The sequence below is a fragment of the Rhipicephalus sanguineus genome, chromosome 9, assembly GCF_013339695.2.
Source record: "Rhipicephalus sanguineus isolate Rsan-2018 chromosome 9, BIME_Rsan_1.4, whole genome shotgun sequence".
Taxonomy (NCBI): Eukaryota; Metazoa; Arthropoda; class Arachnida; order Ixodida; family Ixodidae; genus Rhipicephalus; species Rhipicephalus sanguineus.
In genome coordinates this window covers 84,160,020-84,187,498 of record NC_051184.2, presented here as the reverse complement: position 1 = coordinate 84,187,498, position 27,479 = coordinate 84,160,020, and the positions used below count along the sequence as shown (strand labels likewise).

The 27,479-nt window shown below is 48.5% G+C and overlaps 1 protein-coding gene and 1 long non-coding RNA gene across 7 annotated transcripts in view; both read left to right on the top strand.

Moving 5' to 3' along the window:
• LOC119405969 (uncharacterized) overlaps positions 1-27,479 on the top strand; it is a 326,987-nt gene that overhangs the window by 108,565 nt on the left and 190,943 nt on the right. The gene's annotated exons all lie outside the window — the stretch shown is intronic.
• The window catches only part of LOC119405970 (uncharacterized), an 88,479-nt gene that overhangs the window by 25,666 nt on the left and 35,334 nt on the right, over positions 1-27,479 (top strand). Inside the window, exon 3 of one of the 3 annotated variants that reach the window (XR_005186484.2) lies at positions 17,967-18,046. The exons of the other annotated variants lie outside the window; for them this stretch is intronic. This is a non-coding gene — a long non-coding RNA (uncharacterized LOC119405970). The remainder of the gene's footprint in view (positions 1-17,966; positions 18,047-27,479) is intronic. 3 annotated transcript variants of the gene reach the window in all.

Sequence of the window (27,479 nt, the reverse complement as noted above, 5' to 3'; positions counted from 1 at the left end):
AACAGGGCTGAATTCGGATGCTTCCGGGTGACACTGCAATATAGTGTGAAGGGTGGCGCATGGTTCAGGCCAGTGTGAAGGGTGGCGCATGGTTCACGACCAAAGAAAGGCGAGAAGCCTGTGGCTGACTGCGTCGTGGTATTGCATGCATAAATCACAAATGGGACAACGACATCCGAGTTCGATTGGTCAGAAGTGACATACATCGCGAGCATGTCTTCCAATGTTCGGTTGAAGCGCTCACTTAGACCTTTGGTCGGCGGGTGGTAGGCTGTCGAGGTGCGGGGAACCGTGCGGCAGCGCGAAGGAGTTCTTGAAGAACTTCGGATAAAAACACACGCCCTCTATCGCTGAGCAGTTCGCAAGGTGCACCGTGACGCAGGACGAAGCAACGTGAGACGAAATTGGCTACGTCACGAGCACCAGCAGAAGGTACCAGAGCTGTTTCAATGTATCTCCTAGGGTGGTTGACGGCAACAATTACCCATCGATTGCCAGCCGCAGTGTGCGGAAGGGGTCCATACAGATCAATGGCAATATGGTCGCAAGGACGTGCAGGACTTGGTAGAGGCTGCAGTAATCCGGGTGAATGGGCAATGGTCTTCCGCTGTTGGCATAATGGAGAGGATCGAATGTATTTTTGGACTAAGGTATACATACCACGCCATTAGTAACGCTGGTGGAGCCGGTAATACGTTTTCAACACGCCAGCGTGAGCGTGTTGCGGCTCCGCTGTCTGATGTCGGGCGCGAATCGTTGAGTAGCGTGTTCTGCTGTCGGTAAATACGACAGGCAAGAGAGTTGTCGAGAGACCTGTTCACGTATATACCGTTTGATTTCCGACAGCAGCGTGTTGTGCTCGCCACCGAGGGTCAATGCCGCGAGCGATTCCTTTGTTACAGCTTCTCGCCGCGCTGATGGCGCGTTCACATATGGCCTCGAAGGGCGCGAAAGCGGCAAAAATCACCGGAAGTTCCCTCGCTTCGCCGCTTAAGCGGCGGGAAAACTACGTCGAGAGCCGGACGCGAAAAAATCGGTCCGAGACCGATTTTGCCGTCACGCATAAACGGATAGCTTTTCTGCATTACGGGAAGGCGTACTTTGGCTTCGCTAGCTTAAATCTCGTGACGTAAACGACCGGCTTCAAATTCAATATGGTTGCCAAGGCGTCGGCGGTGGTTCGCATCGGCGCATTTGCAAACTACCCATGCCGCACGACAAGAGTCACAGTCTGGACAAGGACGCGGTTCTCGAGAACCTGATTTGGATTACGATTGATCAGAAGACTAGAAGAAAAGGTGTAGCAACAGCGAGTCGGCGTGCCCCAACGTGTCTCCCTTTTGCACAGCCGGGTGAATCCGCCGCCGCCGCCGCCACCGCCGCTGCCGCTGCTGGCGTGTCCGCTTATGTAGTTTCTGCCGGTGCATCTCCCGCAACAGTGGTTTCAAAAGGTGAATGCTGTTTTTTTTGTGTTTTTCGTGAATAACTTGAATTTGGTACGACATTAAATGCTCAGAAAGCGAGAAAGAGAATGAATTCTCGAAGTGGCAAAGGCGGCGGCGGCGACGGCATGCTGGAGAGGCAGAACAAATGTGAACATTTCCGATGCGCGCGAACACGGTTTTCTGACCGCTCTGGCGCTTTTGCTTTCTCGTCGGTTTCCGAGTGTGAATGCACCATAATACCCGTTGTTTCAGCAGTTCGTAGAAACTCTGGCACAAAGTGGCAACTTCAGACATGGTTCGTGGGTCGTTGGCCAGGAACATCTGAAAGGCGTCGTCGTCTATCCCCTTCAAGATGTGCTTAATCTTGTCTCCTTCACTCATCGAGTGGTTAAGACGCTTGTAGAAGTCTAGTACGTCTTCGATGTAGCTGTTGAAGCCTTCTCGCTGCAGCTGTGCACGACCCCGTTGGCGTTGTTCAGCACGGAACTTGCGTACGTCGGGACGACTGAACACATCGGCAATGCGTTGCTTAAAAGCACTCCAAGTGGTGAGTATTCCGACTGGCGGTTGTTAAACCAGAGACTTGCGACCTCTTTCAGGTAGAAGGACGCATTTTGAAGTTTCGACGGGTCGTCCCCCTTGCTTCTTGCGCCCAGCTTTTGTCAACAGCCAATCTTCGACGTCTTGTTCATCGGTGCCGTCAAAAAAAGGGAGATAGCACAGGCGTAGTGCAGTGGACACGATGACCATCGGAGGTTGGGTCGTGCCTTGCCGGGTGGTCATCGCCCATTTCTGGGGGAGCGGGTATTCCCCTTTTGTAGAGTTTCAGGTTCAGTACCCAGCACCTACACCACTCTGAAACGGGGTTTATTAGCAAAAGAATCACAGTCCCAGCACCAACAACTCGAGCTCGGTTCTTCCAGCTAAGGCAGTGGCCTACTGCGGCATGTGACCTTCCTCTCTATAATATATATTGTAGAGGGGATATTGGATTGCCTCACTGATAGACTTCCTGACTGATCCATCGGCAACGCCATCCACTCGCGCGTTGCGTCGGCAAGTCCACCATTTTGCCACTCGCGACGACCTCCTTCTCCGATGCAGTTACGGTGCCGATGGCTGTCAGAGGATACCACTGATACCCCACAGCCTGAGTTCTGACATCTGCGAATCATTCCACACTGATCAGCATTGTGCGCACTCAGGGGTACCGAAAACTTACCACCGCATTCGCCATGGGTACTTTTGGCGAGGGATGTACCGCTACGTGCGGAAGTTCGTTCGCTCATGCATCGATTGTGAGCCCCGCAAAACTTCAACGCACATGTCACCGGCAGGTGTGCAACCTTTACCTTGCCTTGACCGGCCGTTTGGGCGAGTCGGCATCGATTTCTATGGGCCACTTTCTCTGACGTCGGCTGGTAACCGCTGGGCCATCATCACTGTAGACCACCTTACGCCATACGCTGAAACTGCCGCACTCCCAGCGGCTGCAGCGCGTCATGTTGCCTCCTTGCTGCTGCACCGATTCATTCTGCACCACGGTCCACCCCAGGAGCTTCTCAGCGATCAAGGTCGTGTCTTCTTGTCGGAAGTCATCGAAGCCATTCTCAAAGAGTGCACAATTGTTCACCGCAAAACTTCTTACCACCCGCAGACGAATGGCCTCACCGAGCGGTTTAACCGCGCGCTCGGCGACATGCTCTCGATGTACATCGCCGCCGTTTATACAAATTGGGATGCCGTCCTGCCTTTCGTCACCTACGCCTACAATACCACCCCTCAGAGCACTACTGGTTTCTCACCCTTTTTCCTTTTGTACGGCAGGCAACCGTCGCACACAATCGACACAATCCTTCCATACAAGCCGGATCTGTCTGAGTGTGCGCCTTTTCTGCAACAGCCAGACTTGCTGAGGAGTGTCGCGAGCTTGCCAAGGCCTTTTTTACGCAGGACCAAGAGCGGCAGAAGAGCATTCGCGGTGACACCAACACTTCTGCGCCCACGTTCCAGGCTGGAGCGTTCGTATGGCTCTCGGTACCTACCACTGCAACTGGCCTCTCTTCCAAACTGCTGCCCAAATACGAAGGCCCCTTCCGCGTCGTCCAACGCACATCCCCGGTCAACTACCTGATCGAGCCCATTGAAACATGCTCGGTCGTGCGCCGTCGAGGGCGCGACATTTCAACGTGGAGCGGCTGAAGCCTTACCATGACCCGCTTATAGCGACAATCTTGTACCCGGGGTAATTGTAGTGAAGCGTTGGAAGTCTGTAATGTGTCGTCCTCTCGAGCGCCTTCTAGTGAGTCGTCATATTCGGGTCTTCTCTGAGAGCACGCCCCTCGTGTTCAGAGTCGGCGCTCTGTCTTGATTGTCGCCGTTGTGCATCGTCGCCTAGTGCAGTCAATAAACGCATGTAACACTTATATATACATAAAGTGTTATTCTGGATGAAAGTCCGTTTCGCAACAACTGTCGCAGGCCACAGAATTATGTTGTGTTTGGTACTGTTACAGCGTAGAGAAGCCAATCGTCTCTAGATTTCAACAAATGCTTATGAATGTCACACACGTAAATGCATCATTGAGAGTGTATTTCGGGTGTTCGCACAACGTGCGTTCGAATCACGCAAAAAAATCGGCATTTTGGAAATATGTTTTCAAAAATAACTGACATAAAGGCATAAAGATCTGCAAACTCAAAGCAAATAGGTCTAGCTGCAACACAGAACATTAGTTCACTGACTGCACTGCGAAACCCAGTCACGACAATGCTATATTTTATTTTCACATCTACTTGCCTAAATGTGTAGGCAAAATACATGCGTGTTTGGTGTTGAAACAGACTCGTAATGCAAAACTAAACAAATTTTATATTCGAGCACGGTGGTTACCGATGGCTTGCATCTTCTCGGGGAATTGTATTCATCAGTACGATGACACCTATTTTTTTTCTTTTTTGGGGGACACCCTATCGACTGAAAAATTATGATGGAATCATTATTCGAAAACGTGGAGAGCTATAATTCCACTGCACAAATCACTACTGCAAAAATATCAACTGCAGTGCGCTTGTCAAATGGGTATGCCGCGGTGCTACACTCGGCTTGCCGGGGGGGGGGCGAGCCCCTCCTTAAAAAATGGAGGCGAGGCCGTGTCCCCCCTGACTTCCAGCCCTGGCGACAAGCAAGCGGACACTTGACAGCAGCTTTTGAAAAAGAGCTCTCGGAATAATGTCCCGTGTATTTGTTGTTTCGCCACGCAATACCTGCAAGTGCCGCAACAGCTGAGTGCGAGTACGGTCGTCGGGGTCCGTGTCGCAAAACAGTTGCTGTTTTCGCTGCGATGCGGGGCGTGACACGGTAAATGAGGGTTTCTTTTAGCGTTGCTTATGCTTTTTGAGCAGGTAATTTGAGTACGAGATCCCTTATTTCACTGGCTATGGGCGGCTGGAGACGCCTTACGATGTTGTGGTATTTGGTAAGGTCTGTTACGATGCGTCGTGCTGCGAACTCCGCTCCTACTTGAATAAACCAGAGTGTGTGGTCCGCGGTCCAAAAGGGGGGCATCTTAACGTTGACTGAAGAGACTGTCGGCGTAGCGTCTGTCGTGGACGTTGAAGTCATAGTTGTGGAGTCCGTCGTCGACGTCGAAGTCATAGCGACGTTGATGCTCTGCCCCGGTGGTTGCACCAGAATTCCGGGTCACCAATGGTGGCACGCGCTGCTAGGCCGAGCTAAACGAGTATAAGCAAAACACGTCTCAAACAAGAACTGGACATTTCTTCACTCTGAAGCTCACGATGAAAAGTCACTTCGTTCGTCGTGCATGCGCCCTCGGCATTGCGCCAGTTATGTTATCCCATGCGGGATGACATAACACGTTGCCCGATGCAGGGGCGTAGGCGGAAATTTTTTTCGGGGGGGGGGATACCTTCTTGATCTGAAGTTGGAGCCGGGCAGGCAGGTGCGGTCGAAAGTCATTTTGTGCTCTGCATGGCATAACAAGCAAAATTCCGGGGGGGGCGGGCACAGGCCCTGTGTGCCCCCCCCCCCTTGGCTATGCCACTGGTCCCCAGCGTTGAGGCCACCTGCGTTATAGCGGTCGACGTCCGCATTGCTGTAGTACAGCCGTATGCCGTCAGGGCACTTAGCAGTGGCTTCTTCGCGTGTCACAAGCGGCTCGCAATCAATCTGACGTCATCTTCGGTCAGCATGAGGCCATCGCCCAGTCTCATGAAATGTAGGGAACACTGCGTCATTCTGGCGGACCACAAGGACAAGTGGCTGGCAGCCGAGCGTCTTCCAGGGGTGTTCTGCATTCAGCTCGCTCACTTGCCATGTGTTTCATGTGTCTTCGCCGTTAATGTGAAAGAGAAAGAGAGAAATGTTTTAATAATTAGCTTGAGATGTTTGCCTGGCTATTAGCCTGACATGCTACTCCAGGTGCTGGGTGATGATCATGATATATGCGCTGATCACCACACACACATACATGGAATACACAGTTTACAAAGTTTCGCCCAGGCTTGTGGCCCGCAAGAAAGTCAGCAGCGCTTTGAAGGCGGCCTTGCGCCTTCAACGAGACTCGTGTTTAGAACTTCGGCACATTGTGGGCCCATGGCAAAGCAGCACCTTTGCGTTACGCGCCGTTAATTTATTGACTGAGCCTCTAAATCACCTGTGGCACATACTAACACAACACGAACTGTGGTATGAGGGTATGTACCACACATGACTGAGGGAAAGGATTTGATGACGTACGCGGCAGGCGTTTTGAGTCATTGATCTGATGTCCAGTGAATCGTGTTCGTCATACACTGATCCCCTGCTATGGCAGTTTTGGTATATTACAAGGTGTGGAGACGACCAGGAGAGCGCCCAGATATAATAGATAGATAGATAGATAGATAGATAGATAGATAGATAGATAGATAGATAGATAGATAGATAGATAGATAGATAGATAGATAGATAGATAGATACGGCCAATGTGCGTGAGGTTCGCTTAGAAATGTTTCGCCTTTTAAACTAAGTAAGGTAGAGAACACTAAGAATGCGTGTAAAACACCAATATATCAATACCAGGGCTGGGCAGAGATACTCAGAAAAGTATTCCGGAATACTGATATCGAAATACATGAACTGGAAGCCTAAAATACAGATACTGAGATACATTTGCCTTTAAGGCAACGGGATATTTTGGAGATACTTTTGCAATAAGACGAAAAAAGTATTCCGGAATACAGTTCCAGCGATACAGATTCTGGAATACTTTTTTATTTCAAGCATGCTCATACTACGCAAAGACACTTATTAGTTCAGCATAATGATGTAATTAAAGTTACAGCGCATCAAAACGTTTATTTCATTTATTTATTTGTTACAGTACCCTCAGCGCCATTAAGATATTGCAGGGGAAAGTACATAATTAGTAAAAATGACATAATTACAAGTATTAATTGCAATAAAAATACACCATTTCACAGCAACAGTAACAAGGATTGGGCACCGAAATCGACATACTTGGCGAACAAACTAAGCTATGCTAGACATAGCACACTTTAAGCAAATCACTCGAATCACTAATGAAGACCAGTGAATTGAGAAAAAGCACACATTTATTTTGAAGATCTGCTTTGCTGAGCAGGTTGCTGTGTAGGCTTCTCAAATAGGCTGTCTTCTAACAGCGTCGGTTCAGCCTCAGCACAAGACTGACGAAAGAAAAAAATGTCTGCCTACTGCTGAAGGCGAGCTCAGATTGGTGTTATAGTGAATAAATACCGCCTTCATAGCCGGATTGCCCTGCAGCGTTGCGATATCTCCTCTCAGGTCATCTAGATATCGAAACACTTCCACCCTCACATGGGTTGTTCTGACTGTTCAGAATCTGAAGTCGATCCCCATCTTCGGAATCCTCAGCCGTCTGACCCTGTCGGCTTCAATGAAGCTGTCACCACCACCGACGCTACCAGCACCCATTTCGGAAAGCCGCAACAGGCGAAGTCGGCTCCGGCGGTGGGGGAGCCTGCTACCACAAAAGGCCGTTTCACGCATGTAATCAATTAGGAACGCACCCTGAAATTGGAGAGGAGGCTGAAAGCACGTCAAAGATAGCCATCTTCTAGTCACTTCCGCCGCGACTACGGGAACAGCTTTTGGAAGTGCCGCCGCTTTGAGAACTGAACGCACGCGAAGCATTGCAAAGACTGTTCCAAGGCGGTATCCGCGCGCGGGGTCGCGAAGTAATGGCTTGCACCCGAAAAAAATTAGGCGTGTTGCACTGACATTGAGAGAGAGCGACTTTCATCCGCAGAGGCCGACAACACTGTCCCCGCGATTCTGCCGTCTGCGGCGTCGCGCGCTTTACAACATGAACCATTCTGTGCTTGAGGGGAAACCATCGCCGCCCTATCTGTCGGCGACCGGTGGCGCGCCTTTGCTTGTCTTGGCAAAAAAAAAGAAAAGAAAACGTCATTCCCCCTTTGGAAATGCGCCTCAACTCATTTTGGACACAAAAAACAATGTAACGAGATACCCGTGTTCTGCATAGTATCGCAATACAGGCGATACATCGTAAATGTATTTCACTACCGAGATACAAATACATTTTTCAAATGTATCTCGATACAGAAATACAGATACTCAAAAGTATCTCTGAAATACTATCGCGATACTCTTGTATCGCGATACTGCCCAGCCCTGATCAATACTGATGTTAAAGTGTCCACTATCAGCAAGCGCTTTTTAACATCGAAGCTCTTTAAGCTATCGGCGACTTGTGATTTGTCGTGCCAAGCTCCACAGGTGGGTATCCGCCGCAGCCCCACTGCCGAGTGCAGCAGGTGCGAGCGTGAACTGAAAGCTCTACTAGATGAAGTGGAGCACGTAAAACAAGTGAAATACAGAGAGAGAAAGAAATTCATAGAGAGAAAGGGAAAGAGAGAAATAGAGGGAAATATTGGGAATAAAGACATAAAGAAATAGAAAGACAGAGAAAGACCTAAAAAGAGCGAGGAAGATATAGGAAGAAACAGACACAAAAAAGAGATAGGAAAAAACACAGAGCAAGAGAGGAAGAATAAAAGAGCGAAATAGAGTGAAAGAAAGGAAGATAGAGAAAGAAAGCGAAGAAGGTGAAATTAAAATGCAATGCGCGAGAAAGAGAAATAAATAGATATAGAGGAAGAAATCGGATGAAAGAAATTGGGAGAAACCGATAAAAAGATATACAACATTCAGGGAGAACGAGAAACAAAGAGAAAAATACCTAAAAACAAACAGAAACAAGAAAGGCCACTCCGTTGCGCTCTCACTTCAGGCTTAGAACCACTAGTGCGAAACTGCAATAATTTTTTTTATTGTCCGGCACTTTACAGCGAAAGCTGTTATGGAGATCACACAAGGGCCGCTTTTTGGTGCCGTAGATGTGCGCCGCCGCCGGTGTCCGTAAAGGTACGTGCACACTGGCAGAAAGTATGCCGCGGCGGCGTCCCGCACGTGGGACATTGACATAGGCGTCCCGCTCGGTGTCAATGTCTGGTTGCTGTGACGACAGCCCGTGTCAGAAGGAAGAGAAGGAAAGGCAGGCGCTGATTAGTGGTTTGCTTTAAAGTCCCTTAATATAGAGAAAGTAGCGACACTCTCCTCCATATCCTCTCCAAAGTGTCCAACCCTCCTCTCCCATGTGTCCAAACCTCAGCTATATCCTCTCCCAAACGGCCACTGTGCGGGCGCCGATCCTATAACCCAGCTCGCGCCACTTTCCTATCAAGAATGCTATGTCACGCTGATAACGCGCGCGTTTCCCGGGTGATGGCCCGTGAAGCGGGGAAGTGGAAGGCGGGAGAGGAGGGTGCTCGGTGTGGCGGATCGGTTAAAGGAAAGACGGTACTTTCCAAAAACTATCCAGGGACTTTAGTTTGCTTGCGAGGCAGCCGACTGCAGCGGCGAAAATTGGTCTCAGGGCGATTGGCTCCGCTGGAGAAAAACTTTGACGATCCGCGGAAGAAATAAGAAAAAAAAACGCGCGAGATAAAAAAAAAACATGGCTGATCCCTTCGTCATAGGAATCGGTATAACCCGAAAGTGAAACGTGTCTTCACAGAAGTTGTGCTTATTGTGTAGTGATATATGAGAGCTTCTACAATGACTATTTGTGTTTGGCAGCTATAGCTCCGTTTGACGTCGATGCACCAATGTTCACGCCTAGTGGCATGTCTTCGTCGCGATGACTAACGCCCCTGATTATGATTAAACCGTTGTGGGTAGCTGAAATTGTGATTTGGAACCAGCGAATCATGAATCGCGCGTAAAGATGACATCAACACGCTCATAATCAACACTGGTACCCGATATGCACTTCTTCAAAACGTCGTCAATTAAGGAGAAAAGCGGCACGGTGTGCGCTTTCTAGTAATGGGTTACCGACGCCTGTGTTCATGAATACACTACTACACTGCGATTCAGCAACACGGGAGGCACAGGTTCGTAGCTTGAGCCGGAAACGCGTGCGTCCCGCTGGCCTCTGTCTCGCTCCACCAAAGCACGGCATTCGCCCGTCGAAACCGTGTCGTTTCTGCACCGCGTATGGCAGCAGTTTTGTTCAGTAGATTGCCTCGCAATCGAAGCAGTCGGCAGCGGAGAAATCCCGTTGGCGCATGTGGAAGCTGCACTACGATGAGCCGGTGCACGCTAACACGAAGCGAAATGCAACGAACGTAACTGCGTCTAGGGCACGGTGTAAGAATAGGTTCTTACACCGTAGTATAGGGTGCCTCGGCGACGCCAGCGCGCCGTCCAATATAGAAGGACGGGGCCATTGGCTGCTCGCTGCGGTGATCTCTGCCGAAAACAATGTCAGATTCCTGCCGCACATCCGTCTCGCACACGATTTTGACTCTTCGCCACACATGGCAACACACCGGCACTTCTTGAAGAATTGTGCTAGCCGGAGCGAAAAAACCTGCTCCCGTCGCAACGATAATCACTCCGTCGGGACGGCTTCCCTACCCTGCCTGGTCAAGCGAGTTTCGCGAAAATGGCGGGTGGGGGAGGGGAGGTAGGGGGTGAAGACGAAAAGATTGCTCCCTTCTTCGGGGCAACGCTCAACATCCGACAATGGTGTGCGTTCCCCCCCAGCATGTCGTCTATGGGCATGCCGTTTGAGAAAGGCATTCGTCAAATTTTCAATGCATCGCAAGTTGCAACGTGTCACTACAAGAAAACTTTGCGTATACCACGCCGGAAGCACATTTTTGTCGTATGTCACGTGCAATATAAACATAATAAATACGACTGTTTTTAAAGGCACGTCGGAAGCAATTGTTGAACGAGCTTTTTACTTGAGAAAGATAGGTATGTCCATAGGCGTATCTACAGGGTGGGAAAGGAGGGCGCTTCCCCCCCCCCCCCCCCGCACAACTGAGATATGTTAGGGGGGCGGAGCCCCCCCCCCCCTACTTTCTAAAGAGGTTATTGTCGGCTGCAGACTAGGAAACTAACAATTCAGGCTAATTTTTGCTTGAATGCAAAAATAGCGTAATTATGTAATAAAATTTGTCCTACAATTCTGCTGTGACGACTGTCCTCCGAGTGTCATGACCACGCACTGTAGGCTACCTAGGGTGCGGGCTGCCTATTCCACGCTTGGGCGCCTTGCGATCGAGCGTTGCAGAGTATCGCTCAGCAGGGGCTCTATAACATTACAGCAATCTGTCATAATTTTATTTTGTTTTGTTCTGCCTGTCCTGAAATTTAAGTACTCGGTGACGCAAATATGGGCGGGAACCAGTAAACGTTTCACAGCCTGATCCAACGCTCTTCGTGCACAGGAAATTCAGTTTCTTTCTTTGAAAATGAATAGAATCGCCACTGCTCCGTATCCAAGCTGCTGTGAGTTGATGAGTGTGCAGAAGTGTACAGTATTTTAGTTGTGCCAGGCCAGGGCACCTAAAATAGATTCCCACTTTAGTCTCAGATTAGCCTGCTTCACATTGCTTATCATAGGGTAGCCTGCAAGGCTACCATATGATGAGGCAGTGGACAACAAGGCAGTGGACTCGAGCACATTCAGAAGCCCAGCTTTCAAGTTGGCCCCCTTTCTTGATCTACCTGACCAGGTAGATGATCAGCGTCCACGGTTTTCTGCAATGAGAAGGCTGCGCACTTGCAAAGGATTGTGTCTGTTCCTAACAATGTTTATTTCTCTCGCTACCTCTCTGTCAGCAACGATGAGTTCACAGAGTTGTACGCGCGCAAAAACAGCTCAACATTGACATACTACAACTGAAAGTATCTATTATACAGAATTGCACATATGAATAACCTCACCCACTGCTATAAGCAGCCGCTGCCAATGTGATTGATGGCCAGCCTTCTTAAATTACGTTCACAAAGAGACACTGCCTGTCTATTAAAAAAATGAGTTATTTTTCAGCACAGTAATGTGCCTATTGTGCACACTTAATTTTATCGGCGCGACTTTTCGCATACTTGTGAAGTCGCATAACAAAGAGGCGATTTTATGGCATATTAAACTTTTTGACGAATAGCGAATAGCCAATGATAAACAATACACCGTATTGGAAGTATTCATCATTTTTATTTTTTATACAGTCATGCGTAAGTGACAAATACGCGGTGGATCACTTACGCGTCATTTGTTGCGTCGTTTTACGAGCAGGTGCTGCGAGCATCCCCTAAACTACCTCGCATCCTTTTCTTCCGTATAGGTCGTTCGCTGTCTTAACAGCGAACGACCTATATCGAAGGAAGCAATGCGCAGTAGTTTAACGTTATAATCGCACATTTTTTTTCAAGGAAAATTTGAGATTACACAGTTTACGTAGGCTATTTACCTGAAAAGAACAGAAGGGCAGGAGTAAAGGGCCACTCCACCGCTTTCCCGTCCACCCCCCACCCAGGCTGGGAAAAGTAGGATCGCAAGGAACGAGACCTAGCATATAAATTGGTAGTCATTTATAATCTGATAACTATGCACAACCACCTCAATATGGATTCCTTAGGTTTTAATCGACCAAAATTGGTCTTCTTCGTAAGATAGACTATATTAGAGGGCTGTAACAGTAAAGAAATTGGCACTCGGCTTATCCTGAAGAGTTCCGCGAAGTACCTTGCTTTGTCAGCCATATGTTTTGTTTAATAAGTGAGAATTTAAGGTAGTACAGGTACTAGAGTCATAGCAGGTTCGCCATACTCATCGTATATACAAAGCCAAACTAAGACTGGAAAGTTTGCTGATGCAATGCTCAGATGATCAGGTTAAATTTGCGTGTACATGAATATGGCGACCCAGCCTGCACAATCTGTTCGTGCAGATTCTTCCTTAATTTAAAACAAACAGTTGTGAAAACAGCAAGTCATCTGATCAGCCCTATGAATATAAAAAATCAACTCAAATCAAATAATATATATATATGGATCACTTACGCGTTATATATATATATATATATATATATATATATATATATATATATGGCAGGCAGAGTGTGCGACGCCAGCCCCTCTACTCGCGAACGAGTTGTTACGCCACTGGGTATTGCACAAAAAGCATGGCGACGACGTGAAAACACCAAGTCCCAAACACGTGTTTGTCAGTTTGTCAGATTGCCGCTGGGCAATCTTTAACGAAGGAGGCATTCTAACGAAAAAACGTGTCTTCACTTCGCCTCGGTCCTTTTTGCGCCCTACCTATTTTTTCACAAGTAAGGAGCCAACTAGCTCAGCAACACGACTTGTTGATCTTTTTAATACTTTCACCAGGTAAAATTATGTGACATCACTAAAGAAAACGCGCTTGTTACGCTTGACCGCAACACGCGCGTGTGTAAATGCGTGTTCACCTACAGATAGGAAACTAGACGTGTATTTTATGAGAACTCGCGCCACACAATCAGCGGCTAAAAGGATGTAAATGATATAGCGCTACAAATACGATGTCAGCTTCTGTTTATGGACAAAATTAGAATTTACAGAAAACTTCTTCCGGTAAGAGCATTCGTGCGGGAATGTTTGGCCAAATCCTGATGCTGAATATATTAGTGAAGTCGGCCGAATTCTGACAAAACATTTACGAAAGAGAAGTACTTTGAATTTGGCCTTGAAGTTCATGGTATGTGTTATAAACGTTTCAACATTTTGATAGCGTTCAACAACTAGTCAACGAAGTGGCCATCTAATGTGAGTCAGTCATTCTTCTGAAGCCCACATTTTTGGGTAGAAAAGTGAGTGTGCTAGTGATAACTGAAGCTATTTAGGTGGCGATACTTCGCGCCCCGATTCGTACGTGCGGCATTAGCGCGATACGATTCATGTACTTTCTTATTTGTGCTGGTACACCAATCATGTACAGGATTTCTGCAACTTAGGCCAGAAACACTCAAGCACCGAATGCTCTATCGCTTTGCCAGTGTATCCCGTGTTTAAGAAAAAAAAGCACATGAACAAAGCTACTCAGAAGCGCCACGCGTGATGTTCCGTGCAATGAAACGCGTGCGTAGAATTAACGCTCGACGTCTCATTGATAGATAGAATAAATAAATGGAATTGTGGTAATGCTTATAGCGATCGGATCAATTATCAGGTCGAGCGCAGACCGGCGGCAAAAAGGGCCGAATATCCCCGACAAAAGACTGTGACTCAGCTCTACACTGTCTGAAGGATGGCAAAATGGGCCCGATATATGCCGCTGAAAGCCAACGGCTGCACCTACGTCGGCTGAAGAGCGGCATAAGTGGCCCTATGTTGGCAGGTGAAAACCAACGGCTCAGCGAAAATAGGCTGAAGAACGGCAAAACCGGCCCTATATTTACCAATGGAAGCCGTTGGCTCAGCCGATATCTATGGGACGGCGGAAAACCAGGCCCAATATTTCAAGAAAGTTTGCCACATTTCAAGAAAGTTTTAACTTTCTTGAAATGTGGCAAGGGCTACACGCCTCTGCTTTCTAGTTTTTCTCTTTCCAGGCAGAAATTACCAAGAGCAACAGACGCACCGCTGGACATGACGTCATCACTCACCCTTTAAAACTAAAACACCAGGGATGACAAGGCGCCTTTGACAAAGATAGGGCACCTATCGAAACGTCGGCCAGCCTCTCTGAGGCACTTTCTCCTGTTCGCTCAACTTCTCAAAGTATATGCAATGCATTTTGTACACTGATAGTGACGAACGCAACCGTCGGCCGTGGGTAGTCTTCGGCGGAACACGTCGCGTTTTATACAGCAGTGATGGAACCTACCAGCGTCATCGCTGGTGCTCGCTTAAGCTCCCGATTCAACTTCTCTTTTCGCATCTGCCAATATTACGTATTAAAGCGATCTAATTGCCTTTAGTGCATCACGCCCAAAATGTGTTGCGTAAGCTGCTTCTTGATTTGGAGTGCGCTGCGAGCCAAATTGCACAAGCGTGAACGTGGCCACGACTGAACGACAATCTGCAAGCAGGCCCTCACTGTGACACAGGAAAAAGATAAGTCACTACATCAGGGTGCTTGGTATCGCTTAGGAGCAGCATGCTCGTGCGTTCGATTTTTCATCCCCACTTAGCACGTCAAAAAGGGATGTTGCAACGGCTCGTAGGCGCATCGTCATATTCTTGGACTTCATCGGCTTTAAACTTCATTTAAACTTTGGATTTCATCGGCCTTTCCAAAGAAGCGAAAAATCGCTACATGTTATTTACCAGTGGTCCTACAGTACCATCTCTCCGATAGGGACATTGGCTATATCGCCTATGAAGCTGACGTTTCATTCAGAACCTCAGAATCAAGCTATCCCTTGTCCTGTTATAGGTAGAATGAGTCTGAAGAAGTAATACGCAGAGATCAGGCGTGCAAAATAACCAAGTTTGGAGTCACTGAAACGCGTGCGTTTAAAACGCTCTATGTCCCCCCATTTCTCGTAAGTACATCCATTAAAATCTTGAGTATTTACAGATTCATTATTTGCGCGAACACAGGAAACACTACACGCTTTCGTGTTTCACTTAATGCCCAATTTGTTTTGCCTACACAGGTCCTTTTTTTTAAAAACGCTTATTATTGTTAGCTAGAATGCACTGTATATGTTGTACAAATCGAGTTTTACAATCTAAATTAAGTACAGGACCTAACAGTAGCAGACTTAAAAAATAATATAATTTGTGGGAACTCTCTTGCCAAAAAGCATTACGAGCCCTTGGTATTCTTGTTGTCTGAACAGCGCTTGCGCCCCTGGTTTTCCTGGACGATAGTGTTTGCTCATAAAGCACAGCTGATAGTCCAGTCGTAGTGCATGCTACTTCTCTATTTTGCCAATCGTTGCCTTGACTGGTTTATTCTTTCAGGGTGACAATATCTTCGCTACTACCACATTTTTTACACAATTGCTTTGGCTGTATTTTTTTCCGAGGCGGACAGCGCATTCCAAATCGCTCTTAAAGCCAAGCCACTTTGGTGGTTTAAGACCAGTTTAAAGCGCACCGCTTGTGTTTGCGCGCTTTCCCACTTTGAAACATGGTGTACTAAGCTGGACCAGATTAAGTGGTGTCCCGTTCGATGAGGGGAGCGCGAAACGTAGGCGAACCGAGTAGGAACTAATGGAGAGGAGGAGATGGCCACAATTTACGAAGTTAAAGGAGCACTGACATCAAATTTCAAGATTGAGATGTGCCCATCATTCGATCGCTTGGTACGCATAGGTCTTCTTGGCCAAATTTGAACGGCATCCGTCGCATGGAAGTTATTTTAATTCGATGTCAAACAGCGTAGGAGAAAAAACAAAAAATCGGCTGCCCTGCAACATCGACACTAGTGCTACGTGTTCGGTGTGATACATTGCACAAAAATCACCCTGAGTGACGATACGCTAGTAACAATGACGTCGACGATCTCTGAGTGTGTTTGGAGCCGACTGCCAGCCATGCTTTCACTCTCTTTGCTGTGTCGAAGCGTGCGGCGTGCGTTTGCGGGGCGCACGTGCACAATACGACGACTGGCACCCGGCGAGGCCTATTGTTCCGCACCCCTCTCGCTTTGTTGTCGGGCTGCTCTCGAGGTAGTTTTCGTGAGGGGTCACGCGCTTAACAGGTTTAACCCATACCGAGGCACCCACATACTTTCAATCTCTACCGCGCGCGGGGCCCCGATTTGAAAACCGCGCTTTCTACGTCACCACAGCTTGAGTGCACGTGGTCTTTGACGCTCCCCGCATGGGTCGCTAGTTTCTTGTGGTTTTTAGGCGGGCGTTTTGAAGTGACGCTAAAATGGTCACAATTAACTACGCTAGAATTAGTTATACGATACGCTAGAGCATTTACGATTTAACTTAGGGATTACCAGACCCAAAGCTACAAATTACAGTAAAAAAAGTCACCAACAAAAATTTTGCTGTCAGGGGTCCTTTAAGGGAGATTTACTTCTTCGCTTCGTTGTAAGTTCCTCCGCTTACGTTCCCCTGATTTTTTGCTCTCACTCCCTTGGTTATTTTTATTATTAAGGGTATACTGCGCTGTGCGTTTGCTTTCTCACCCTCGGCTGGTCTAATCGATCCCTCAGTTGCAGCAGAGGATGCGAAACCCATGAACCAGCGCTTAAAAGCAGCCCTCTAACAAAACAACTTTTGGGCAAGGCACCAAATTTGTACCTCAGCTTGAGGACACCAGCAAATGCGCTACACAAAGATCCATATAACACTTCGCAACGCACCTCCGTGGGGCGTGATATCACGAACCACATCGAATTGGTCGACAGTCTACTTGAAGTTTGAAGTTTATTCATCATTGAAGCATACATCTTTATCCAATGTTTTAATGGGAAGGGGTGGCGACAAGGCAACTAAATGCCTGACAATGCGCCAATCCCCACCCAGACCAAAATAACACAATACTCAGCAAGTCTTTACAGCATGAACACAAATTCAATACATCGAACATACAATGGTTACAGATTTGTAAAATAAAGAGAGTGTAGAGGAAGAAAGGAAAAGAAATTCTTAGACACTTGTACATGTATTCTTTACACACAAAAAAAACCTTTAATAATACAGTCGTACTTTTGAGCAGTTATCAACGAGTGGCAGGTCGCGAAGTGAACAGGGCCGTGGCTGGGTTGTACAAATTTAAAGTACATTAAATTCGATCTTTGCTAACATGCTCACGAAATCTTGTATTTTGTTTTGTTTTTTAAGAGCAAGAACAATAATACCACGCCCATTTCTTGTTTATTTTGATGTATTCCGGTTTGACCAGCAAGGACGGTTATCAAAGCTTGACGCTGTCCCCGAAGCAGTGTTCGACAAGCTTCGCGATTGTAGTAGATCGTTTTGTTACATTGCGCGTCGCACGCGAATGTTCCATCTTTGTCGAGAGCTGCTCATCCTCATCAATTTAAGGGCGCATTGAGCCTGAACTCGAAACGTACTGTTCTGCTTTCGTCTGACATGTTTCAGTGAAAAAACTTAGCAGAGTAAATGAACGTATTTATTTTTATTACCACACCTAACACATGACCGTTCTCATTGAAGGAAAACAAGTACTCAACATGCGAAGCTCATCAACGAAACCGACAAACCTGCAATTAAAATGGAGAGCGGTCCATACCAAGGTAAGCAAAACCGGCGCATGAAGGCCTACATCGACTAATTTCCTTTCAGAATGTACGAAACTATCCGCGCCTACCCTTGCTCTATGAATGACTTTTTATACCGGATTCTTTACGGGCGCTCACATATTGAAATGCTGCTAAGTCTCATTTGTTTTTGAGAGACGTCGGAAGCTACGGGACTCGAGCGACCTTTTGCATAGCTTGATATTTTCAAAAACGTAATAATTTAGAAATACCCTTTGTCTGGGCGTTTAATTTTAAAATAATACTTCACTTATGTTCCGAACTGCTTATGAGGGCACAGAAACTGGAACACCGCGTCGCTCTATAGTTGGATACAACTTTAGAAGGCAGCGGCGTTTCCTTCTCAAAGGCGCATGAACACAAGCCTGCACCAATGCGCGCGCACTCGGGACCGACGTCATGAGCTGGACGGCCGGTGGCTCCGCCTTCGGAGAACATCGGCGAGTGCATGAGAGGGACTATTTTTTTAGTCGCGTATGCGATCGGCAGCCGCGCTTCGATCGTCTGGGTGAGGGCTCTCCTGCCTTCTTAAGTTGTATCCGACTATAGTGCAAAGAACATATTGATCTCGATACTTGTTGAGTACACAACAGCAAATGAGACTGCCTTATAATGCCTCTTTTAAATTCAGTTATTGGTCATTCGTAATAATTATTGCTTCAATTTTACGTGCCGAAACCGCAGTATGATTAGAGAGCACGAGCTGGTGGTTGACGCTGCATTAATGCCGACCATCTCAAGTTCTTTGACGCGCACCTAAATCGAATTACATCCGTGTTCTACCATTTCGCCCACATCAAAACACGGCCACTGTGGCCGGGAGTAGAAGCCGCGTCGCCGAGCTTAGCTACCTGACACGTTAACTATTTAACGTTCATTAGAGCGAATTCTCAAGGAAAGACAGACTTCAGTTGTGGCGAGAGGTTTATTCGAATATTTTAGGAGAACCTCAGCGAGTAAACAACTTATCAAGATTATCATGAAAGAATGCGCGGAAGTCGAAAAATGTGGTGCTCACGGTCAACAAGCGCGGCAGCTTTGTTGTTTTTTCACAGCTGTACCGCTGATTGAGCGTGAAAAAGATGAGTTATATGACTAATTCAAACTTTCAGGATGACTACGCAGGAATGAAATTTTACTCAACATCCAACTCCTCGAGGTGGCAGTTAATTTGAGTTGAATGTGGCGCTACAAACTAAAGAAAATGCGCAGCACCGATACAACGCACTGCGCTGTTCCTTCGAAGCAGCAATTTCATCTTTGAGCAAGCTTTACACAACGCGCCCTCTTGCGGCAGTCGCAAATGAGTAAGCGTTTCTCCCCGACCCACCTGGTTTCTCGCGCGTGCGCATATGTGCGCTGGGTTCCGCCTTGATCCCAGGCACTTGTGGAAGAAACAGAGGCCTGTAAACTGGCCTCCAAGCGCGGTAGACAGCTAGCGTTGCGCGCTTTCTGCGGTAGTGGCGACATGCTTTGGGGGCTCAGCGTCGGAGTCTCGCCGGTTTCGCGTTTAAAGAAAGCATAGCCTAAGTGTCTTAAGCATATTTTTACGCGAATTCTTTGCTTTATTTTGATGTATTCAGGTTTGACCAACACAACCTCTCAGGAAATCACGGCGCAGACAGCGCCTCAATGTTTGAGAAGCTTCGCGATTGTTTGTGATCATTTCGTTAAGATTACGCGCAGCACGCGCATCGTCAAGTTTATACGAGAGCTTACGCGAGCACCAGCGATAACACTTGAACGTTCGATGACTGATGTATAAAAGACGACGCTTTCCGCCGATGATGAGATTTTGCAACGGTCACCGAACGTTCTCGCCGCTATCACACGGCATAAATTGATTATATCATGACTTTTCCTTTTTCGGGCAGAAGTTCCCTGAAAAAAAGAGTCCCGTATTTCCCAGTCTTGCTGCAGCCTTCTTCACCTTCACAACCTTCGTCTACAGCATGAAGACGATGACAACGGAGCCCTCTGGCAGAAACCAGCTGGCCGCAGGCTGCAAGGTTTACAGCCTGAGCCTACCCGTTCAGAGAGCCACGGTGACAAAGACAGCGGATAGGATAACGACTAGCGTGTCCCTGTCTACAGTCGTTATGCAGCACGCCAGGGAGCCGCCGACATTTCATGGATCATCGTTTGAAGGCCGGAAAACCTGGCTCAGAAAATACGACCCTGTCGCAGCCTTTAACAACTCGAACACCGAAGACACGCTACGTAACGTCTGCTTGTGCACTGAAGAAACAGCAAGCACCTGGTTCAAGAATCGGGAATCCTCACTTCAAACCTAGGATATCTTTTGCAGCATATTCGTGGATACGTTCACGAGCGCCCTCCTCAGGGAAAGAGCTGCTTATTTGCTACAGACACAGGTGTACCTGTCAAATCAAAACTCACCATATTCACAAGAGAGATGACCCGACATTTCTGCCAGGCCGACGCTACCATGCCCGAAGACAATAAGGTTCGCCTGCTTATGCAGGACTTGACCGCAACCCACTGAAGACGTTCGCCAAATTCCTCGCCAAGGCTATAACTATTGAGAAGCCACTTGAGATGCGGACGAAATAATAGAACCACTCTCCGCTGTCTGCACCGTAGCCCAATATCCACTTGCTGGCCGCCGATGACTTGCGTGAGACGATCTGAGCGGTCGTACCTGTCAAGCTCCAAATGATTCCCGGATCGCAGCCCCAGGAGCATTCAATTCTTGACGTCATTCGCGAACACATCCAGCAATCTGTAGGGGCACCTGAACCAGCGCAGCCTGAGTTACAAGCGATAATTTGCGTTGGTTCACCCCGCCGTTCGGACAGTCTGACCTCTCTGCGTCCGTCCACGTCAAGACGCCGCACCACCGCAACACTGTCGCCAGATACCGACGCCGCCACGCATGCCATACCGTCCACCTGTTCGCCAGCGCAACGCGCCAAGACAAGTAGACGTTTGGCGCGCCTCGGCAAACGCCTGCTCCGCTACAACTGCCGGGAAGCCGGCTCAATTAACACCGCTGCCAGTACCCCCAGATGACATGCGCGGCTTCGCCGTCACTGAATAGAATTGAAAACTGGGCATGATGGTAACAATTCAAGGCGGGTATAAGCCAAAGAGCGCAAAAAGAGTAAGCTCCAAGAAAGAGTGGACACAACATGACCGCTCTGTTGTGTCCACTGTTTCTTAGTAAGCATTCTTTTTGTGATGTTTTGCCTATACCCACTATGAATTCGCCATCAACGCACAGCGGGCACAGCGTGGTGAGCGCCCACGCGAACATCACCGAGTAACTGGCTGACATGGGACGGATACCTTGACGTCTATCGCGTTCAACATCATCAAGACCGCTACCCCTGGCCGCTACCTCAGGAGAGTAGGAGGCTCAGTAGAGTGGCCCTACCTGGCGCTGTTCAGCGAGCCCATAGCCGGTAAACTAAGGGCAGCAACAGATGGCAGTGTTCTTCTACACGACGTGCGATGACGAAGAGCGACCGGGGTCTCGGGCGCGTGATGCGTTTGAGCGAGGATAGATGAAGACGAAGCGCAGCTAGACCAGCGTACGTACGTTGCTTCTCTGTTCTCTGCATTAAAATGGCGCAGTAGCCAAAAAACTTCAAAGAAGGCGGGCTTCTGGCTTGACGCAGCGCGTCTTGCGAGGAAAGGTTCACGCATCATCGGTGATGGAACGCGGAAGTCGACCGCCGCCGTTATTTATTGTTAAGTGGAGACGACAGAAGAAGGCTGTGTTTACAATATTGACACAATAACAGTGATCGCGGTAAGAACAAAGATGGCGGAGTAGCAACAAAAGAGTTCAGTTTCGCAAGTGAAGGCCAGGAGCGGTCGATGCAAAGGCCCGCGCTTCTAGCGCGTTAAGTCAGGTGGTCGACCAGGGTGGTAGTCAAGGCCTCGTAGATTCGCGGGGGCGAGCCATGTGAAGGCCCGGAGAGGTCCCAAGTACGTGAGTGATTGTTGACTCTGTGGCTAGTGCCAACGCAAAAGTGGCATGTCGTTGGGGAGGCCTGTGCACCAGACGTCGATGCAGCCCGGAAGGCAGGGAGTCAACGCGGCGCCCACACGAATCCTCCTGAGCACAACCTCCTCTCGGCGAGTTCAGCCGCCGGGAAGGTCCGATCCACGTGGAGGAATGAGTGCCACGAGTGGAACGCCGGATGGTTTCTTTGTGCAGGAGCAAGCTGCCCTTTGGGGACAAACGAGGTACAGGCAGCGGGTGTTGAACTTCCGCTGGATGGGAAGCGGGTATCTGCAGCCATTTGAGCCGGTGTAGACCAACGGGCCCACAACACGCGGACAGGGCAGGCGCATGAGTGGGTTAGTCGGTGCATATCAGAAGCTATATCGAGAGAGCTGTCACTTTCGCAACTCTCTAATTGCCCTGCGTGGAGTCCGTGTGGACAGCAACCTATTGAATGCCAATCAATCCACCTTGGGTATCATGAATGTTAAGCAGTCCCAGTATAGCTGCGAGCTCCGCCAACACTGATGGGAATTGTGCCTCTGTAACATAGGATATGTGTGTTGCGTTTCAGGTAGTGTGGGGCATACGAGGCTGTTGTGCAAGCGCATCTATCGTTAGCTTGCATCTACGGTATACCGCTAGTGAGTCGTCGATGGTAGTGACGACGGCCTCCTGTTCCCTTGTGTGGGTCGGATTTCGCAGGCGTCAGTGGTCGGTTGTCGCTGTCCTGTGCCTTGAGCCATGGCGGAATTTCTGGCAAGGGTGCGACAGGCTGTGGCGCCGTTGAAATATAGCAGTGAGTTTGAGCCACCGCTGCAGGAACAGCTTGACTTTTGGTGGTGAGCCATTCGACGGTGGTGTACGATTTCGTCGATGGTATTGAGCTGCGCTTCCGCCTGGAGGGTTGCGATATGTGTTATCCGAGGAAGGCATGTGATTGCCCTCATGGCATCTCGATTTTTGGACGGTTTCGAGCAAGTCCCAATCTCTCAATTCCATGCGCTGAAACTCAGCTTGATAAACAAGCCGAGGTTGCCAGGATCGACCGCACTAAAACACGGTCCATTCGAGAGCAAGCACCGTCCGGTTTTTTGAGGAATGCGTCGAATGAGATGGAGGGTATTAGCACTCTTTCGACGAGCAGAGCGAACCCATGCACTCGCGGACCCAGATGCGTCCAGTTCGACTCCGAGCACACGGATAGTGGATACAGTGCTCAGGGCTTGGCCATTTAGGCCGAAACAAATAGGCGTCTGAAAAAGGCGACGGCGGTCCTCGTCTGTTGGTGATATTGTCACGGGTATGGAAAGGTCACTCTGGCACGGGCGCCGCATTGATACCGGATGGATGAAGAAGACGACGACGACGTTGCTGCTGTGGGGCAGAGTCTGGAACTGCCTTTGACCTGCGTTCCTGTGCACTGTGTGCAGTGTTAGCTCGACCAGTGCTTGCCGAATAAATAATCCCCGTAACATCTTTTGGTGGAGGTTGCGGGTCTTCCAACAACCCTGCTCTGGATCTCCGTAGCGGTCACCGCCTAATCCAGCCACGATGCCTGAAGACGGCGCGCAGTCCTCGCCGTCCACGCCAGCTCCGGGCACCCATGATCCCTTCCCACCTCCTTGACCCTGGCACCATTTTGCGGCACGGACACAACTGATGTCGACGAGTGGCTCATCTTATACGAGCGCGTCAGCAAGCACTACAGGTGGGATGAAACGCTTATGCTGGCCAACATCATTTTTTACCTACGAGGCACAGCGCGTGCATGGTACGAGACGCATGAGGAAGACCTCACAAGTTGGGACGTGTGTAAGCAGAAGCTCCGTGACTTGTTCGGCCGCTCAGTTGCTCGGTCAGATGGCAGCCAGGCAGGAACTCGCGTCGCGCGTTCAATCATCCACGGAGTCTTACGTCGCGTACATCCAAGACGTCCTAGCCCTCTGCCCGCAAAACTGACAAAGACATGACAGAGGTTGACAAGGTCAGGCAAACGTGTTGAAGGGCATAGCTGACGATGCCTTCAACATACTAATTTGTAAGAACTGTTCCACCGTTGACTCAATCATCACTGAATGTCGGCGGTTTTGAGACAAGCTAACAGCAGGAGGAATTACTCAACGCTTCAACCGACTCCCGAATACCGCTGCGACTTCTTCCTGCGAAGATCCTAGTGACACATCGTTCATTCGCGAATCCTACCAACATCACAAGGATTGTTCGTCAGGAGCTGGAAGCCATGGCGCCCGCAACTTCAGCTCCCTGCGCAAGACAACTTGGCAACCATATCGCTTATTCAAGCCGTCGTGCGACAAGAGTTTTGCCAACATGGGCGTCCTAGTTCCCCCAACCACCAGCCACACACCCCAGCCCCTGTCCACTCCCGCCCATAACGCTGAGCAACGTGCTGCCCCACTTGTTGCTGCTGCCACTTCGGTTCCACGCTTCCATCACGCTACCGAAATCCATCAGAGTGGCGCACACCAGATGATCGGCCAATCTGCTTTTCGTGCTCTCGTATTGGTCATATTTCCCGCCACTGCCGCAAACAAACGGTATTCCCGACCGAGTTTTCCAAACGACCGTCTTCAAGATCGCGGACAGTATTCACCGCCACGTTTTGCCGATGACCACCTTCAGGACGCCCCACCTCTCCGTTCATCTCTACGCTCCGAACCATCCTACGCTGACGTCGTCGCTCAGAGACACTGGTCAGCCGCTCGCCGTCGCCTCAGAGTCGCCAGGCACGCTCCCCTCAACGCCGCCGCTCTCCCTCGCCGGCTTATTCTGGACAGGTCTCGGGAAACTAGCGCATGCAGCTCCTGGAGGTGGCGCTGCATTGACAACTCGGACCGAAAAACCTCTACTGACCGTTAACTCCAGACGAAATTTACTCACTGTTCTCATCGATGGCCTGACCGTTACTGCTCTAATCGACACTGGCGCCCACATATCCGTTATGAGTTCTCATCTTCGATCCCGCCTGAAAAAAGTTCTCACACCCGCTGTGTCTCCTACAGTGCGAGTGGCCGACGACAGCCGAACATCAGTTCTTGGTATGTGCACCGCCCGCGTCACTGTTGCCGGCCACCATACTTCAGTTCTCTTCGCAGTTCTCGACGCTTGCCCACACGATGTCATTCTTGGCATTGACTTCTTGACCGTGGCCACGACTGAACGATAATCTGCAAGCAGGCCCTCCCTGTGACAGAGGAAAAAGATAAGTCACTACATCTGCGTGCTTGGTATCGCTTAGCAGCAGCATGCTCGTGCGTTCGATTTTTCATCCCCACTTAGCACGTCAAAAAGGGATGTTGCAACGGCTCGTAGGCGCATCGTCATATTTTTGCACTTCATCGGCTTTAAATTCCCCAGACCTGAGAGCAACGTCGCCCATGACACATACTCGCAAGTATTTTCGTCATGTTGCCTTTCCAAAGAAGAGAAAAATCGCTACATGTTATTTACCAATGGTTTTACAGTACCATCTCTCCGATAGGGACATTGGCTATATCGCCTATGAAGCTGACGTTTCATTAGAACCTCAGAATCAAGCTATCCTTTGTCCTGTTATAGGGAGAATGAGTTTGAAGAAGTAATACGCAGAGATCAGGCGTGCAAAATAACCAAGTTTGGAGTCACTGAAACGCGTGCGTTTAAAACGCTCTAGCACGAAATGTCCCCCTATTTCTCGTAAGTACATCCATTAAAATCTTGAGTATTTACAGATTCATTATTACCGCGAACACATGAAACACTACACGCTTTCGTGTTTCACTTAATACCCAATTTGGTTTGCCTACACAGGTCCTTTTTTTTAAAAAACGCTTATTATTGTTAGCTAGAATGCACTGTATATGTTGTACAAATAGAGTTTACAATCTAAATTAAGTACAGGACCTAACAGTAGCAGACTTAAAAAATAATATAATTTGTGGGAACTCTCTTGCGAAAAAGTATCACGAGCCCTTTGTATTCTTGTTGTCTGAACAGCGCATGCGCCCGTGGTTTTCCTGGAAGATAGTGTTTGCTCATAAAGCACAGCTGATAGTCCAGTCGTAGTGCATGCTACTTCTCTATTTTGTCCGTCATCTCCTTGACTGTTTTATTCTTTTCAGGGTGACAATATCTTCGCTACTACCACATTTTTTTTACACAATTGCTTTGGCTGTATTTTTTCCGAGGCGGACAGCGCATTCCAAATCGCTCTTAAAGCCAGCCACTTGGATGGTTTAAGACCAGTTTAAAGCGCACCGCTTGTGTTTGCGCGCTTTCCCACTTTGACAACTTGGTGTACTAAGCTGGACCAGATTAAGTGGCGTCACGTTCGAGGAGGGGAGCGCGAAACGTAGGCGAACCGTGTAGGAACAAATGGAGAGGAGGAGATGGCCACAATTTACGAAGTTAAGGGAGATTTACTTCTTCGCTTCGTTGTAAGTTTCCTCCGCTTACGTTCCTCTGGTTTTGCTCTCACTCCCTTGGTTATTTTATTATTAAGGGTATACTGCGCTGTGCGTTTGCTTTCTCACCCTCGGCTGGTCTAATCGATCCCTCAGTTGCAGCAGAGGATGCGAAACCCATGAACCAGCGCTTAAAAGCAGCCCTCTAAACAAAACAACTTTGGGCAAGGCACCAATTGTACTTCAGCTTGAGGACACCAGCAAATGCGCTACACAAAGATCCATATAAGACTTCGCAACGCACCTCCGTGGGGCGTGATATCACGAACCACATCGAATTGGTCGACAGTCTACTTGAAGTTTGAAGTTTATTCATCATTGAAGCATACATCTTTATCCAATGGTTTAATGGGAAGGGGGTGGCGAAAGCCAACTAAATGCCTGACAATGCGCCAATCCCCGCCCAGACCAAAATAACACAACACTCAGCAAGTCTTTACAGCATGAACACAAATTCAATACAGCGAACATACAATGGTTACAGATTTGTAAAATAAAGAGAGTGTAGAGGAAGAAAGGAAAAGAAATCTTAGACACTTGTACATGTACTCTTTACACACAAAAAAACCTTTAATAATACAGGTCGTACTTATGAGCAGTTATCAACGAGTGGCAGGTCGCGAAGTGAACAGGGCCGTGGCTGGCTTGTACAAATTTAAAGTACATTAAATTCGATCTTTGCTAACATGCTCACGAAATCTTGTATTTTGTTTTGTTTTTTCAAGAGCAAGAATAATAATACCACGCCATTTCTTGTTTATTTTGATGTAGTCCGGTTTGACCAGCAAGGACGGTTATCAAAGCTTGACGCTGTCCGCGAAGCAGTGTTCGACAAGCTTCGCGATTGTAGTAGATCGTTTTGTTACATTGCGCGCCGCACGCGAATGTTCCATCTTTGTCGAGAGCTGCTCATCTCATCAATTTAAGGGCGCATTGAGCCTGAACTCGAAACGTACTGTTCTGCTTTCGTCTG